The sequence below is a fragment of the Oncorhynchus nerka genome, linkage group LG9b (assembly GCF_034236695.1).
Source record: "Oncorhynchus nerka isolate Pitt River linkage group LG9b, Oner_Uvic_2.0, whole genome shotgun sequence".
In the NCBI taxonomy this organism is placed as follows: domain Eukaryota; kingdom Metazoa; phylum Chordata; class Actinopteri; order Salmoniformes; family Salmonidae; genus Oncorhynchus; species Oncorhynchus nerka.
In genome coordinates, this window is record NC_088424.1 from 28,031,467 (window position 1) to 28,049,335 (window position 17,869).

The 17,869-nt window shown below is 40.4% G+C and overlaps 1 protein-coding gene across 9 annotated transcripts in view; it reads right to left on the reverse strand.

Moving 5' to 3' along the window:
* The window catches only part of LOC115114537 (adhesion G protein-coupled receptor L2-like), a 131,824-nt gene extending 127,195 nt beyond the window's left edge, over positions 1 to 4,629 (reverse strand). For 4 of the 9 annotated variants that reach the window (XM_029642854.2, XM_029642850.2, XM_029642851.2 and 1 more), the window contains exon 1: positions 3,998 to 4,626. The gene's annotated coding sequence lies outside the window, so the exon portion shown is untranslated. Of the gene's footprint in view, positions 1 to 3,997 lie in introns of all 9 variants that reach the window. The other 5 variants (XM_029642852.2, XM_029642853.2, XM_065013481.1 and 2 more) reach the window with 3 other exon arrangements.
* Between the last annotated feature and the right edge of the window lie 13,240 nt (positions 4,630 to 17,869).

Below are 17,869 nucleotides of genomic sequence, written 5' to 3' on the forward strand. Positions count from 1 at the left end.
AAATGTCAGAAAAATTTTATGTCAGAAAATAAATCAATACAAGTCAGTGTATTTAAATAAACTCCCACCAAAACCCCATAGTGGACACTACTCACACTGCAACAAGCACTTATCACATTTCTCTACTTACACACCTTTCAAACCAAGACGTTTTCCCGGGAAAAACAGCATCCAGACAATCTTTTGACGACATTTCTTTATATATAAAAAGGCATTGCCGACAACAAAGCCTCTATGCTGCTTTTAGACAAGCGAGGAGACTCGTCTTGATAAATCAATCCATGTCAGATTTGTATTTTCACTGAATCTCCATTTGGATATTGGTTAGGCTGCAATTAGGCTGTGGAAACGTTAGCTAAATTGAGGTAAATGCTGCTCATGATCATCTTGTCCATTTCGCTCATTTAAAAAATATATATATATTGCCAGCACGTTCTGTAGTTTAACAAGTGGATTATTTTGCTCTTCACTTGCAAGTCACTTAATAGTCGAGGCCTAGTCCCTACCAAAAGCTTGTGATGCGTCTTAATCAAGCAATGGGATTTTGTTTCACTGAATCTCCATTTGAACATTTGGTTAATTCTCTGGCTGGGCAAATAAGGGGAGGTAATACAGCTCATTAGTCATTTGTTCATCTATCACTGAATAAGAAATATTTAGCATGCAATAATGTAGCTTAAATCAAGTGTAGGTTTCATTTTTGCTGGATCGCGTTCAGGGCAACTCAAATAGCCTGCGGAGGTTGTGAAATAAGAACACGAGACTCACATGCTTTTGAAAATATAGATTGCTATTATTTTCTATTGGTATCATGATGACAATACCCTCAGTGTAGGACCCTATTCCTGATCCCTAACGAAGCGTAGTGAGGGTAGGAAAGAGATGAAACCTGTATGTAAAAAGCATAGGCTTGCCTTGGGCTCTGTTTTTAAAATATTACTTTTTATATGACATCAGTTCCACACGTTGCCATGTGTGCAAAATATTATTCAAATATATTTCTATTTTTCTCATTATAATTCTTAACCTACTATAAAATATGTGTGTTGGCTGTGATAAAGGTAGCCGAAGTGTGTCTTGTCTGTTTAATTAACAAAATAACTTTTGATATCATGTACATGGCGCTCCCATGTAGCATATAGGCTGCACCGACCAGCAACATAATTGAACTCAAAATATGTCGTTCTATCCTTTTGAAAACAGATTTGATTAGTCTTACAGTGTTTCTTACGACCTGTCCAAAACAAATGAATAATGGATTTCTTTGTGATGGTGTATATTCAATGGATTTTTTCAAATAGACGTCCACCCACATCAGCCCACGTCTGCTCCCACTCCAAAATGTGCCGGCATGTGCACTGGAGATAGAAACGACTTATCCCAGCAAGAACGTGGTCAAATTGGACTGTATGAATTGGACTCTTAAAAAAAACATTGCCTACATTTTTTTTTTACAGGCAACATACTGTAAAGTCTGTCTGTAAAGGGTATTACTTTGGGGATTTTGGTTTGAATTATGGCAGCCTACCAACTCTTGTCAATCCCAACTAAATCTGCATTTGCAATCCAACATAAGCACTCTCTCACACAAACACATACGCACAGAATATTGATGCTGCATTAAATAACTGGCAAAAAAAACATTTACAGTGGTCTGCAATGAACAGCATTCCTATTCTATAGCCCAGCAGCACCCTTCCCCTCTCAGGACAAAACTGGTTGGGGGATGGGGGCTGGTAGCTCAAGTTCTCTCCATTGAAATGCAGCCACTTTGATATGTAAATCGACAGTTACAACAACAACAAAAATGCTAGAAATCACACTAGCATAGGCCTACATTGAAGCCATTTGCACCCGAGCTGATGTGAGATGAGATGGCACTTCCCCTGGAGACCCCGGGCTTCAACAAATGGACCAGAGAGCATCTGGGGCATGGGAGGGACAACGGAACATTTGTCCCAATGAATTCCCCAAGCCCATCCCAACACTGACATGAAATTAATGAAAGTTACTCCTCCGGTTCCTAGACAGGTATTTAAAACAAATTAGTTATGATTTTGATTTTACCATCACTTGTAAAAAAACAAAATAAAATAATAAAAAACACCTTTATTTAACTAGGCAAGTCAGTTAAGAACAAATTGTTATTTACAATGATGGCCTACCCCGGCCAAACCCTAACTACGCTGGGCCAATCGTGCGCTGCCCTATGGGACTAGTTGTGCAATACAGCCTGGAATCAAACCAGGGTCTGTAGTCTGTAGCCATAGACCGCTGCGCAACTCAGGAGCCTATAGGCCCTACCAGCAGCCGATTTTCTCCAATAACCTTGTTAAAAATGCTTACATTTTCTCAACTGCATTTCCAATCCTGATTTGACCTAGTTAAATAGACTACATCACCAGCATAGAAAATGGAATGGGCCAACACACAACATTACCCTCCTGTAGTGAGTTGAGTGGTGTGTCTTACAGGTAAGGTATACTGCCTCACCTCTGTGATATATAGGCTAGCTAGAGCTAGACTAATCACTAATGAACTTATAATGACTGGTCAAGCTCTTTGCCAGATGTATGCTCCGCTTGGAATCCTATGCTATTTGCTTACTGCTTCCCATAGAGCCCAATATGCTTTTAGGGTGCTTGCTTTGGCATTTGGCCTCGTTTATGTTGACTTATGATGATGATTCATAAACGGAATCCACCATGAAAGATAATGAGGACTTTATATTCTCCCTTCTCTTATTAGATGGCCTGCCCAGCTCTAAACGACGAGCGAATCTATGGAATTAGTTCACGGTAACTGTGTGAGGACTAATTTAATGCAATTCTACACATTTTGTCATGAGGCTAGGACAGAATGTTGCAGTTTTAAAGCTTATTTCCTGCTATTCTATACTTTTACCATGGGGCAGAGAAAGAAAATGTGCTGTTTTATAGCTTCTCATGCTTTTGTTCACAGTTTGCTATGAAGCTGAGATCGAATTTTGCAGTTTTAATGCTAATTTCCTGGAATTCTACACATTTTGCTACCATATGCTATCTGGGGGTTTTGTTGTGTGTGTGTCCCATCACACATGGCTGGCTTAGATATCTGTGAATTATACATGTTCAGTGAAATGATCTCATTTTACAGCCGCAGAATGGAGAGGAAGATGAAGACAGCAACTGACTTGCAGCTACTTAGGTCGTTGTGTCCTCGGGATTAGGCTATGTCTAATGGGGTAATGGGAGATGTTACATTTATTTGACAGTTTATCGCTCCACTTCTGTACTTGACAGCGTGTTACCTAGACAAAAAAATTGCCAAACCACCCTACTGCACATACATTTTTATTTTCTTCCTAATCCAAGATGACTATGCTACTTGTCTCTTTTACAGTGCTAACCCAAAACCTCATCGACACAGGTGACATCTAGACTAATTACCAAAGCCAGGTCAACAACGCCTCATTCAGAGACCAACAGAATAAAAACTATAATAATATATTTCAGGTATTAGACCTAGCCCTCAATCCATCCATCCATTCATTATAGTTTAACTAGATTTTTAAAAGCACAGTAGTTTGAATAAACCAAATTCACTGAATTCAGAGCAACGATGGCCGCCGAAGAAGTCCACATCTGGATAAACCTCATGCAACTTTTCCAATATCCCAAGGCCCAGAATCGCTTAATGTAAGAACCACTGATGTATGTTAAAATGCAATTATTTCAGGTTGTAAAATCTTTAGGCTATTATACCAAGCAGTAGCAGATAGACCTAATTTTCACAGATTGCTTGGCATTGACATCACAACTATAGACCAATCTGTAAGTGTTCTTAAAATGGAGTGAAATTCGGTAAAATGTCCGTTAGTGACCGCAACGATATCGTTAGGAATGAAGTGTATTTTCTCAACTCAGCCTAAAAAAAAACACCGACACCCTCATTGCAAGTAACCTAACTATCACCCAGACGGCAGGACGGCGTGTTAGACCAATGTTGGAATACTTACATTTGGGGGCGAATAGTCCTAAATGGTGATTGACAAATATTGCAGTTCGGCACCGAAGTAACACAGAGAGAGTGGTTACCCCTTCAGCAGGCTATAGGCCACCCTCAAACTCGGTATACGCAGCGGGCAACACAAAGACGTCCGTGGTTCCGATGCATGGTCCCCTTACGAGGGACAGATCGTGTTGTTTCTTGTAGCAGGTATCTCTCTCTCTCCATGTCCATGCGCCCCCAAGGACCTGACGAACTCTTCCATAGCGAGCTGATGTTCGGAACTATTAGGCCTAATCAATAGGTTTCTTCCATATCCCTCTCTCACGCATCCACATTTTCCTTTCGAGGGGACGCAATGAATTCAACAACTGCACGGCTGTAATTTTAGGCTATAGTAAACGATGCGAATGAGAAGCAAATCAGCTCATATCCTTAAAAAAAATGCAGGCAGTCGTCTTCCACGATGATGTCAATTTATTCTGAAAGTCGCCTAAAACAATGCTGAAACATTCTAGAATGAGACTTCAGTTCGGGGGTCTCAGGTCGGGCTTGTGCTCCAGTCAATCTCTTCCCTCCTCTATCTACACACCGCTGAGCCAGAGCCAGTCGAACTCCCCACACAAACAAGAGAAGAAACCGTGAGCCGGTTCTCTGCTCTGCAGCAGCTGGCTTTCAATGGGCCAGCCTAAAACCTGGCGTGGATCTGGCAGAAGGCAGGGACTGGTGTCTGGTGATTTTAGCAGTTCTGTATAGGACCTGCCTGTACTCTAGAAGGAATATGGCCCCCAAAGGATGTGATGGACCTGGTGCCTGGATTTTGATAGTGATAATATTATTTAAAAATATATATATTTCACCTTTATTTAACCAGGTAGGCCAGTCGAGAACACATTCTCATTTATAACTGCAACCTGGCCAAGATAAAGCAAAGCAGTGCAACAAAAACAACAACACAGAGTTACACATGGAATAAACAAACATACAGTCAATAACACAATATAAAAAATCTGTATACAGTGTCTGCAAATAATAGGCACAGTCAAATACATATTTCTAAATTCCTCTAAACACAGTGTTTCGTATAGGGCTCTGTTAAATATGTAATTCATTGCAAAGTGGGCTATTGTTGAACTCAGTATCAGCTATTAGCTTACAGAAGTTGTCACTACTAAAGACAAACAATAAAAGGGAAAAGGCAGCTACATGATTTATCCCAACTGGTCCTGAAGAATAATCTGGACAGAATGGGAAAGGCAGCTATGTTATTACATGATTAATCCCAACTGGTCCTGAAGAATAATCTGGACAGAATGGGAAAGGCAGCTATGTTATTACATGATTAATCCCAACTGGACCTGAAGAATAATCTGGACAGAATGGGAAAGGCAGCTATGTTATTACATGATTAATCCCAACTGGTCCTGAAGAATAATCTGGACAGAATGGGAAAGGCAGCTATGTTATTACATGATTTATCCCAACTGGTCCTGAAGAATAATCTGGACAGAATGGGAAAGGCAGCTATGTTATTACATGATTAATCCCAACTGGTCCTGAAGAATAATCTGGACAGAATGGGAAAGGCAGCTATGTTATTACATGATTAATCCCAACTGGACCTGATGAATAATCTGGACAGAATGGGGAAGGCAGCTATGTTATTACATGATTAATCCCAACTGGACCTGAAGAATAATCTGGACAGAATGGGAAAGGCAGCTATGTTATTACATGATTAATCCCAACTGGACCTGAAGAATCATCTGGACAGAATGGGAAAGGCAGCTATGTTATTACATGATTAATCCCAACTGGACCTGAAGAATAATCTGGACAGAATGGGAAAAGGCAGCTATGTTATTACATGATTAATCCCAACGACTTGATGAATAATCTGGACAGGATGGGAAAGGCAGCTATGTTATTACATGATTAATCCCAACTGGACCTGAAGAATAATCTGGACAGAATGGGAAAAGGCAGCTATGTTATTACATGATTAATCCCAACGACCTGATGAATAATCTGGACAGAATGGGAAAGGCAGTTATGTTATTACATGATTAATCCCAATGACCTGATGAATAATCTGGACAGAATGGGAAAAGCCACACCGGGAAGGTAATAAGATTATGTGGGGCCACTGCTGATGGAAAAACATAAGCAATCCACCCAGCACATGAAGCTATAACATCTAAACACATCCAATTTAAACACAAACCAAACAGCATCCCTCTAGTAATCCCTGGGCCAATAGGAACTGTTTGTCTACCTGTTTATATAGTTTTCCCAGCTGTGTCTGTATGCCCTGTCAACATGACCACAATGTCACTGCTGTGCATAACTCCCAAAGCAAGTCCTCTGATGACAACATGTCATATTGGATTTACAGGCAAGAAATTGTAATTTCCTGTTGTTTTATTATAGCCTTGTTATGTGGGAACATCAAATGTGAACTGTATATGTCTTGTCGTCGTTATAGACAACAATGGATGCACTGGAGGGCAAAATTATATCCGTCAACTGGATTGAGCTCAACAGGTTTATGGTAATTCTTTTCAGTTTCCCAGAATTCCCAGGCTGTTTCCCTTTGAACATAATATCACACTATTATTAATACCAGTGTCAGTTTCTGGACCATTACTTTCCACTATTTATAGAAGTAATCTTTGTTTAAACATTGTGAAAAGAAATAACAGAATTACAGACTCTGTTACTAGTGCATGTTGACACAGAATACATTATTACCCCTCAAAAAATGGAGTCTACTTTCTAACAAAAAAAACACACAAAAAACACAACAGCAAAGTTTGAAGCAAAGTTATTGTCCTGAATGAAGATGAATTTCCTCTCTTTTCTCCCCCTAGCCAAAGTACATTGCTAGGTCAGTGGGCTCTGTTTACACGTGGCTTCAATAAAAAGCCGGTCTCCTGGCCGCACAGGGGAAATGCGAATTTGGGTCAAATTCACCAGGTGGAAAGTGAGAGGATTAGTGAGGAGCTCTCATGTTTTCCACAGCATAATTTTACATAATAAAGAATAGCGCAGTAAGACAAAACAGATGTAGGCTAATGATGGTAATCCGCTGGCACATATTCCTATTTAGAGAAATAATGTTTATGTATAGAGTACTATTGAAAGTATAAACACAATACTTTATTTGAACTGACCTGCGAAGTGCCTGAAATATTTGTGTGTTTTATTATTCAGGGGCTTGTGATCAATGCCATACTGTATATGTCCAAAAGACACACAAGTAGCCACTTCCCTGTATTTTCAGAAGACTTATGGTGCTCGCAGAAAATGCTTATTCTTGCTGTTACACTGTAGCCGCATGTTGTTGCCCTTACTCAACACAACGTTTCAGTATAATTGTTTCTTTATTCGGTGCAAGCTTGTGAAGAATAGCTCAGCTCCCACCCATACATATGCATCAACTCACCCTGGAGTCTTTCTCACGATTGTCAGGTTTCCCTGTTTTCCTCAGTAATGAAGCCACAGAATGAGTGAAAGGAAGAAACCAACAGAAACAGAATACTGTATCATATTGAAGCACTAAGACAGTCTTTCCCTTCCCACTGCTTGTGTTGCACAATATGATCATCTCGGAGATCCGTTATCATGTGTTTTTCTCCTAAAGTGTATAACAAACAGCACATGGAGAGGAATTTGATGATTTGATTTGAACTTTCAACACTCATGTAGCCTATAAGAAGAGGGGGACTACATATACAATATTTCATATTTCATCTGAGAAATAATCTGATGATGAATCTTCAGATGCTATGCTCAAGTGTTTAGAATTTTTGTGTGACTGTCTGAAGAAAATACCCCCCAAAAGTCCCATGTCTCACTGTCTCCCATTCCTCCACCCCTACATATGTTCTTTGATTTCACTTCCCATGGATGTGTGTGTCCCCCTCCCCCCAATGCATTGTTCACATTATGGACAAAACCTCATGCAGGATTGTGGACTGTTTCAACCAACCATAACACAGTTAATAAGAGAGTACTGGAGAGTGTTGTGGTAAATATGTCTTGAGTCATTGTTCTGTGGTTTTACTCATTATGATCAAAAGCCCGACAGTTCTAAGGCAATCTGAAGTGAGAGGGAAAAAGACCTAAATTGAGGCTAAAAGTAGGTTTGAGGGATTTGCCCTGGCATTCGATAAATGCTTGTTCCATTCAAACAACAAACACTCAGTTGAAGCCAGTTCCATGTGCCCCTCGGATTCACAACATATTTCCTTTTCAATCTATTATGTGTGCTTCTCTTTTAGTTTAATTATTGTCAGCGGTACCAAACACGTTGCCATAGCGCTCCAGGATAAACCACCTGAATGGCAATCCCATTTTGGACCAAAAGGAGAAGTCCTTCAAGATTGATGGAAAGCTATGTCAAGGAAGATGTTATTTTATCACTAGATTATCACTAGATTGTGTGGTGATTATATTCATCTTCTTGTTTGTGATAGTCATTTCTATTCACGATACAGGGCAAAAAGTTCCTCATTCAAAATCAAACGTTCAATCGTAGATCTGACTCAATTTAAACCATCAACTGAATTGCAGTACTTGCAAGAAGTGACTCTACAACACCCTCTTTTGTGTTTCAAAAGCGCACAGCTATACTGCCATACTTTCCTTTTCTGAAACCCATTTCTATTCGTCCTCCACATCTATCCCCACAGGACATCCTCCGACTGCAGCCAGCCAGGCAGCCCCAGATGACAGAAGTTAGATCAAGCATAGAAGAAGAATCCAGGCCTTGAGTCCACATCGGATGAAATCTGACAAGCAACACGGATCCAGACTTGTCCACTCTCAAGATCTTCTTCCTTGGCTCACAGAACTTTTCCTTCCCTCTATCATCCAAGAGAGTTTTGGACCTACGCGAAATGTTCTGAAGACTGACATAATAAATAAAGCCATGCAAATAAACTGGGGGAAAACATTTTATCTTTCAAACTTTTGGGCTGTACTTCAATCATTAGACATTACAGTCCCTGATCATTGAATATGTCCCTGATCTTTATTAATATAATAACCTGTGCCATAATTTTGGACTTTGAATATAGGACTGGTTAAATAACCACTTTTATCAACATGGTAAAAAAAAATCAGCTAAGACGGTGTAAACAAATAAAAGGTTGATAATAGCTTCAAGTTTCAGTTTATTCGCCTTGTGCACAGGATACAACAGGTGTAAAACAGTAGAGTGAAATCCATACCTTGAGAACTCTTTCCAACAATGCAGTGATAATGATAATAATAATATAGATAATAATAGAACATAGAATAACAAAGAAAAACCAATAACTAGGATGTGAGTTAGAAACACGAGAATGCAAGTTTATACAGTACAGGTCAGTGCCAGTACCTTATTCAATGTGATGGAGTGGTTGAGGTGGGTTTATACATAAAAAGTGACTGGTAGTAGGATATGCATATAAACAGCTGAAAAGTGACAGGTAGCAAGAATATATAAATACGTATGGTAATATACTAATGGTAATATATACTGTACATGTAAACAGGAGTAATGGTGACCAGTAGCAGGATAAATAGATAAATACTAATGGCAATCAATAATCAATGGACAGCAGTGTAATGGAGTAAGACATCTAGTCAATAATCATTTTAGCAGCAGCATTGGTTGTGTCTGAGTGGGTAGAGGCCTATGGATGGACATAGAGTCAGTGTGGACAGTCTGTGGGAGAGGGAGAGCAGAAGTTGTTAGCCATTTAACAGTCTTATGGCCAGGGGATAGAGAAGCTTTTTTCGGAGTCTGTTTGTCTGAGCCTTAATGTACCGGTACTGACTGCAGGACGAGAACATAGAGAACAGTCCAAGTATTGGGTAGCTGGAGTCTCTGGCAATTTTTTAGTCGCAGGGTCCTGAGCTTGGTGACAAGCTTAAAGGGCGCTATGGTGTTGAACACTAAGCTGTAGTCGATGAACAGCATTCTTACATAGGTACTCCTTTTGTCCAGGTGAGAAAGGACAGTGTGGAGTGCAGATGAGATTGCATCGTATGTAGATCAGTTGGGATAGTATGCAAATTAGATAACATTTCTAAAAACCTGTTTTTACTTTGTCATTACGGGGTATTGAGTATAGATTGATGAAGACAAACATGTATTCAATCCATTTTAGAATAAGGCTGTATGTAATGTGTTGTTACATACCTAACAACACATTACAAACTGTTACAGACCTATGTCTATCTGACCCTGCCTTTCTAAAATCTTCGAAAGCCAAGTTAACAAACAGATCACCGACCATTTCGAATCCCACCGTACCTTCTCCGCTATGCAATCTGGTTTCCGAGCTGGTCAAGGGCGCACCTCAGCCACGCTCAAGGGCCTAAACGATACCATAACCTCCATCGATAAAAGACAATACCTTGCAGCCATATTCATCGACCTGGCCAAGGCTTCGACTCTGCCAATCACCGCATTTTTATCGGTAGACTCAACAGCCTTGGTTTCTCAACTGACTGTCTCGCCTGGTTCACCAACTACTTCTTAGAAAGAGTTCAGTGTGTCAAATCGGGGGGCCTGTTGTCCCTCTATGGGGGTGCCACAGGGTTAAATTCTCGGGCTGACTCTTTTCTCTGTATACATAAATGATGCCGCTCTTACTGCTGGTGATTCTCTGATCCACCTCTACGCAGAAGACACCATTCTGTATACTTCTATCCCTTCTTTGGACACTGTGTTAACAAACCTCCAGACGAGCTTCAATGCCATACAACACTCCTTCCGTGGCCTCCAACTGCACTTAATTGCAAGTAAAATTAAATCCATGCTCTTCAACCGATCGCTGCCTGGATCCGCACGCCCGTCTAGCATCACTACTCTTGACGGTTCTGACTTAAAATATGTGGACAACTACAAATACCTAGGTGTCTGGTTAGACTGTTAACTCTCTTTCCAGACACATTAGGCATCTCCAATCCAAAATTAAATCTAGAATCAGCTTCCTATTTCGCAACAAAGCATCCTTCACTCATGCTGCCAAAAATACCCTCATAAAACTGACTATCCTACCGATCCTTGACTTCGCCGATGTCATTTACAAAATAGCCTCCAACACTCTACTCAGTAAATTGGATGTAGTCTATCACAGTGCCATCCGTTTTGTCACCAATGCCCCATATACTACCGACGACTGAGACCTGTATGCTCTCATTGGCTGGCCCTCACTTTATATTCGTCGCCAAACCCATTGGCTCCAGGTCATCTATAAGTCTTTGCTAGGTAAAGCTCCGCCTTATCTCTGCTCACTGGTCACCATAGCAGCACCCACCCGTAGCACGCGCTCCAGCAGGTATATTTCACTGGTCACCCCCAAAGCCAACTCCTCCTTTGGCCGCCTTCTCGTTCCAGTTCTCAGCTTCCAATGACTGGAACGAATTGCAAAAATCACTGAAGCTGGAGACTCTTATCTCCCTCACTAACTTTCAGCATCAGCTGTCAGAGCAGCTTACCGATCATTGCACCTGTACATAGCCTCTCTGTAAATAGCCCACCCAACTACCTCATCCGAATATTGTTATTTATTTTTTTGCTCCTTTGCACCCCAGTATCTCTGCTTGCACGTTCATCTTCTGCACATCTATCATTCCTGTGTTTAATTGCTAAATGTTAAGTATTTCGCCACTCTGGCCTATTTTTTTTACCTTACCTCCCTAATCTTACTACATTTGCACACACTGTATATCGACTTTTCTATTGTGTCATTGACGGTATGTTTGTTTATTCCATGTGTAACTCTGTGTTTTTTGTGTCGCACTGCTTTGCTCTATCTTGGCCAGGTCGCAGTTGTAAATGAGAACTTGTTCTCAACTGGCCTACCTGGTTAAATAAAGGTGAAATAACTAAAACAATTGATTTAACAAAATGTGGAAAAAGGAAGGGGTCTGAATACTTTCTGAATGCCACATACATATGAAATGGGACTTGGTGTATGCGTACGTCTCCTCAGCTGTAGCCTCTGGATTGGCTGCGATAGCCCTGTGTGCGGTAGCTCGGTCCTTTAGTTTAGTGCCAACCTCAGTGTTAATACAGGGCTTTTGATTGGGGAAGCAGCGAACCTTCGCTGTGGGGACAACGTTGGCGATGCATTTCCTGATAAAGCATTTCCCGTTAAAGCATTTCCTGATGAAGTCTAAGACGGAGGTGGTTAGCTCGTCAATGCTATGTAATAGTTTAGATGATATTCTGTGGTAAAAACTTGGCTTGCAGACATTGCGATGTTACTGTCCTTGCTAGGTGTTTTTAATGGGTTTCTTTACACTACAGTACTTTGACAACACAAACTTGGTCCAGGGGAGATACTTGTGTAATGTAAAGAGAGGGATCTAAATTCAAATCTCTCTTTAAAAAATATCTCCCACACTACTTCTGAAGGTAGTGTGGGAGACGTCTACACCATATACACACCTCTGAGAGGTACAGTGTAGACAACAGCTCTCCCACACCACGTCCCTACAATAATTATCTTAATTACTTTATTACCAGTAGACATCATTTTTTCTCTCTTAGCCAAATTGAAAATGGAATGCTTTTAAAATATCCACACATTTGTGAATCATTGCATTAATCAAGTGTGTAGAACACTATGTGCAACATGGTTTAGATGAGTAGCTTCTGTACAGTTTGAATTGCTATCCTTATTTTGTTTGTCTATATATTATGATATTTATGGTATGCTAATAGCTGCACATCCTATGCTAGTGTAATTGGAAAACTTGCAAATCTGATATTGAAGAGAAATAGATCTCACTAGACATATTTTACTCATGTAAATCCACTCTGTTCGTGTGCTGTTATGTGACTTGGTTCAGGAGAGTGTGATGTGTCTGAGGGGGTTAAGGTTCTGTTGTTGTGAGTCTGATCTCTCTTTTTTTCTTTCTCCCCAAGAAAATGCAGAGACACAGTCAAATGGAAACAGATGCTCCTCCTGCCACTGAAAGAAAGAAAAATAGAAAGAAAGGGGGAAAAAAATAGATTTACAGTGTCTAATTATTCCATTCAACAGTGACTGACCCCCCAGTTCGCTCCACTCTGTTGAGATGTGCATTAGCCTGTACTGATATGAGCTTCCACAAAATAAGCTCTGTCTGTCTGTCTGTCTGTCTGTCTGTCTGTCTGTCTGTCTGTCTGTCTGTCTGTCTGTCTGTCTGTCTGTCTGTCTCTCTCTCTCTCTCTCTCTCTCTCTCTCTCTCTCTATATATATATATATATATATATATATATATATATATATATATTTCCTTTCGCACGCGCGCGCACACACACACACACAAAGTTAAAGTAGGTACCCTTTTCTTCATGTCTTACTGTTCATAGTTAATTGTCAGAACATTGTTATTAGTCATCAGAAAGAAGTAGCAGAATTCCAAGGCAGCTCAAGGCGGAGCTCTGGCGTCTGGGACTGTCTCTAATTTTAGCACCTGGAGTTCAGAAGCATACCATACAGTTTAGCCATGACACGCTCAGACACAATAAATCATAAAACCAACCACCAAACATGGAGACGTATAATATGTTTCTCATGACTTAAAACGATTCAGTCATTTGAAATGGTAATAAGCTCCTTTTAGAGTAAGAGGAATGACTAAAGAGAAATTCAGAAAAAGTGCTGACTGAAGTATACAAGGCTGGTAAAATATGGATTTATGTATTACTGTCATTTTATACTTTTCTTATAGAATGTAATGAAACCTAAAACATTTAATATGGACAAAAATAGCTTAAATAGCCCACAAATCCATCCTGCACCTCCCTTGTATTTCCCAGAGACTGTCCTGAGACCCCTTATAACACTTGCAAATGTTTATGAGGAAATTAATAAAAAATGGTATTCTTCAAAAAATATTGGTTCAATCATTCTGCAGAGACTTTTTACACATCCTCAAATATAAATCTGTATGCTCTAGAACCAAAAATATTTGACAATTTATGGGCATCTGATTTTATTCATATCCTTGTTTCTCTATTGGTTTTCTTGACTTACTCTATATTTCACTTGACTTACTCTATCCACAAGGTCTCTAATAGTTTAATCAATAACAACGCCAACAACTTCAATGTCCTCCACTGACTGACCACCTTTTATGTTGGCTTATGGCTCTCATCTCCCGCTCATTCTCATGTGAGCACAAGGCACAGCTTTGAGCCCTGTCTGTTACTCAGACTTTCATAGGAGCTGTACATTTTGCTTTTGTGTGATTGCTCTGCTTCTGAAAAGGACATACATTACATTTCTCAACCTTAAGTATAGGAGCACAAATAGAACTGTACAATGGGGGGCTGTCAAATGAGTTTAGGTTCCAGTGAGTCATCTGCTGTATGTGCCGGCTCTCATCTCAACTGCTAGGAATCAATATGCTATTTCCCCTACTTGTTAGAAGTGTGCAGAGACCCGGATAGTTGTTTTTTAGTTGAACACATTTCCGGGTATGTGTGCTGGGTTGTTCCATGAAATGAGTGCCTTCGATATTTGAAGTAGAAATTGTGCACAAATATAGAATATAAAACCCAATTATATTCAATGAAGGGCCCTTTAATATAGACCACATGAAAAGTGCTATAAATGTTATTATGAATAAAGACTTGCTGAAGTGGAAGAATGTAGCATTTTGACATGTCCCTCTGTGCACCTTCTGTGACTTCTAGGAAGATTTAACCCACGAATCTCCAACATTTCTCCAAGTTTTCACCATAATTGTCAAGTCTTAGTTATTATCAAATGAAAGTTTATTGGTCATTTACACAGTTTGGAAAAGATGTTATAGCGGGTGCAGATAAATACTTGTCTCACTAGCTCCTTACAGTGCTGCAAGAATGTTAAACAATTACACAAATAATCATCAAAAACTAGAAACAAAAATGTTTCTTCTGTGTTGCTTTGACAAAGTCATTTCTGGTGATTATTATTTATTTAAAATGATTAGTGATTCATTTTAAGAAAAAAGAAAAAAATGTGCTTCATTTTAAGGTCAACCCTGTTACTTGAACTGAACTCTCATTTTAATGTGGTGAAACTATTCCTTTTTAAATATGTTTTTCAAAAGAAACATTTAACATCTTATAGTCAAACCTTGTGCAGTTGAGCTGGTTCTACTCTTTTTGGCAATTTTCTGGTGTTGTGTGGTGGAAAGCTGAGTTTGTCGAGTATAACACGTCAACCCTGTTACCCATAGATAGACAGGCTAGTATAACACGTCAACCCTGTTACCCATAGATAGACAGGCTAGTATAACACGTCAACCCTGTTACCCATAGATAGACAGGCTAGTATAACACGTCAACCCTGTTACCCATAGATAGACAGGCTAGTATAACACGTCAACCCTGTTACCCATAGATAGACAGGCTAGTATAACACGTCAACCCTGTTACCCATAGATAGACAGGCTAGTATAACACGTCCAACCCTGTTACCCATAGATAGACAGGCTAGTATAACACGTCAACCCTGTTACCCATAGATAGACAGGCTAGTATAACACGTCAACCCAGTTACCCATAGATAGACAGGCTAGTATAACACGTCAACCCTGTTACCCATAGATAGACAGGCTAGTATAACACGTCAACCCTGTTACCCATAGATAGACAGGCTAGTATAACACGTCAACCCTGTTACCCATAGATAGACAGGCTAGTATAACACGTCAACCCTGTTACCCATAGATAGACAGGCTAGTATAACACGTCAACCCTGTTACCCATAGATAGACAGGCTAGTATAACACGTCAACCCTGTTACCCATAGATAGACAGGCTAGTATAACACGTCAACCCTGTTACCCATAGATAGACAGGCTAGTATAACACGTCAACCCTGTTACCCATAGATAGACAGGCTAGTATAACACGTCAACCCTGTTACCCATAGATAGACAGGCTAGTATAACACGTCAACCCTGTTACCCATAGATAGACAGGCTAGTATAACACGTCAACCCTGTTACCCATAGATAGACAGGCTAGTATAACACGTCAACCCTGTTACCCATAGATAGACAGGCTAGTATAACACCCTGTTACAACCCAGTTACCCATAGATAGACAGGCTAGTATAACACGTCAACCCTGTTACCCATAGATAGACAGGCTAGTATAACACGTCAACCCTGTTACCCATAGATAGACAGGCTAGTATAACACGTCAACCCTGTTACCCATAGATAGACAGGCTAGTATAACACGTCAACCCTGTTACCCATAGATAGACAGGCTAGTATAACACGTCAACCCTGTTACCCATAGATAGACAGGCTAGTATAACACGTCAACCCTGTTACCCATAGATAGACAGGCTAGTATAACACGTCAACCCTGTTACCCATAGATAGACAGGCTAGTATAACACGTCAACCCTGTTACCCATAGATAGACAGGCTAGTATAACACGTCAACCCTGTTACCCATAGATAGACAGGCTAGTATAACACGTCAACCCTGTTACCCATAGATAGACAGGCTAGTATAACACGTCAACCCTGTTACCCATAGATAGACAGGCTAGTATAACACGTCAACCCTGTTACCCATAGATAGACAGGCTAGTATAACACGTCAACCCTGTTACCCATAGATAGACAGGCTAGTATAACACGTCAACCCTGTTACCCATAGATAGACAGGCTAGTATAACACGTCAACCCTGTTACCCATAGATAGACAGGCTAGTATAACACGTCAACCCTGTTACCCATAGATAGACAGGCTAGTATAACACGTCAACCCAGTTACCCATAGATAGACAGGCTAGTATAACACGTCAACCCTGTTACCCATAGATAGACAGGCTAGTATAACACGTCAACCCTGTTACCCATAGATAGACAGGCTAGTATAACACGTCAACCCTGTTACCCATAGATAGACAGGCTAGTATAACACGTCAACCCTGTTACCCATAGATAGACAGGCTAGTATAACACGTCAACCCTGTTACCCATAGATAGACAGGCTAGTATAACACGTCAACCCTGTTACCCATAGATAGACAGGCTAGTATAACACGTCAACCCTGTTACCCATAGATAGACAGGCTAGTATAACACGTCAACCCTGTTACCCATAGATAGACAGGCTAGTATAACACGTCAACCCAGTTACCCATAGATAGATAACACGTCAACCCTGTTACCCATAGCAGGCTAGTATAACACGTCAACCCTGTTACCCATAGATAGACAGGCTAGTATAACACGTCAACCCTGTTACCCATAGATAGACAGGCTAGTATAACACGTCAACCCTGTTACCCATAGATAGACAGGCTAGTATAACACGTCAACCCTGTTACCCATAGATAGACAGGCTAGTATAACACGTCAACCCTGTTACCCATAGATAGACAGGCTAGTATAACACGTCAACCCTGTTACCCATAGATAGACAGGCTAGTATAACACGTCAACCCTGTTACCCATAGATAGACAGGCTAGTATAACACGTCAACCCTGTTACCCATAGATAGACAGGCTAGTATAACACGTCAACCCTGTTACCCATAGATAGACAGGCTAGTATAACACGTCAACCCTGTTACCCATAGATAGACAGGCTAGTATAACACGTCAACCCTGTTACCCATAGATAGACAGGCTAGTATAACACGTCAACCCTGTTACCCATAGATAGACAGGCTAGTATAACACGTCAACCCTGTTACCCATAGATAGACAGGCTAGTATAACACGTCAACCCTGTTACCCATAGATAGACAGGCTAGTATAACACGTCAACCCTGTTACCCATAGATAGACAGGCTAGAAATATATTTTAACAATGTAAAAAAAAAATGGTGAAGCTTGTTTTCAATTGGCCCTCCCTGTTGCACACAACAAGTTTCCA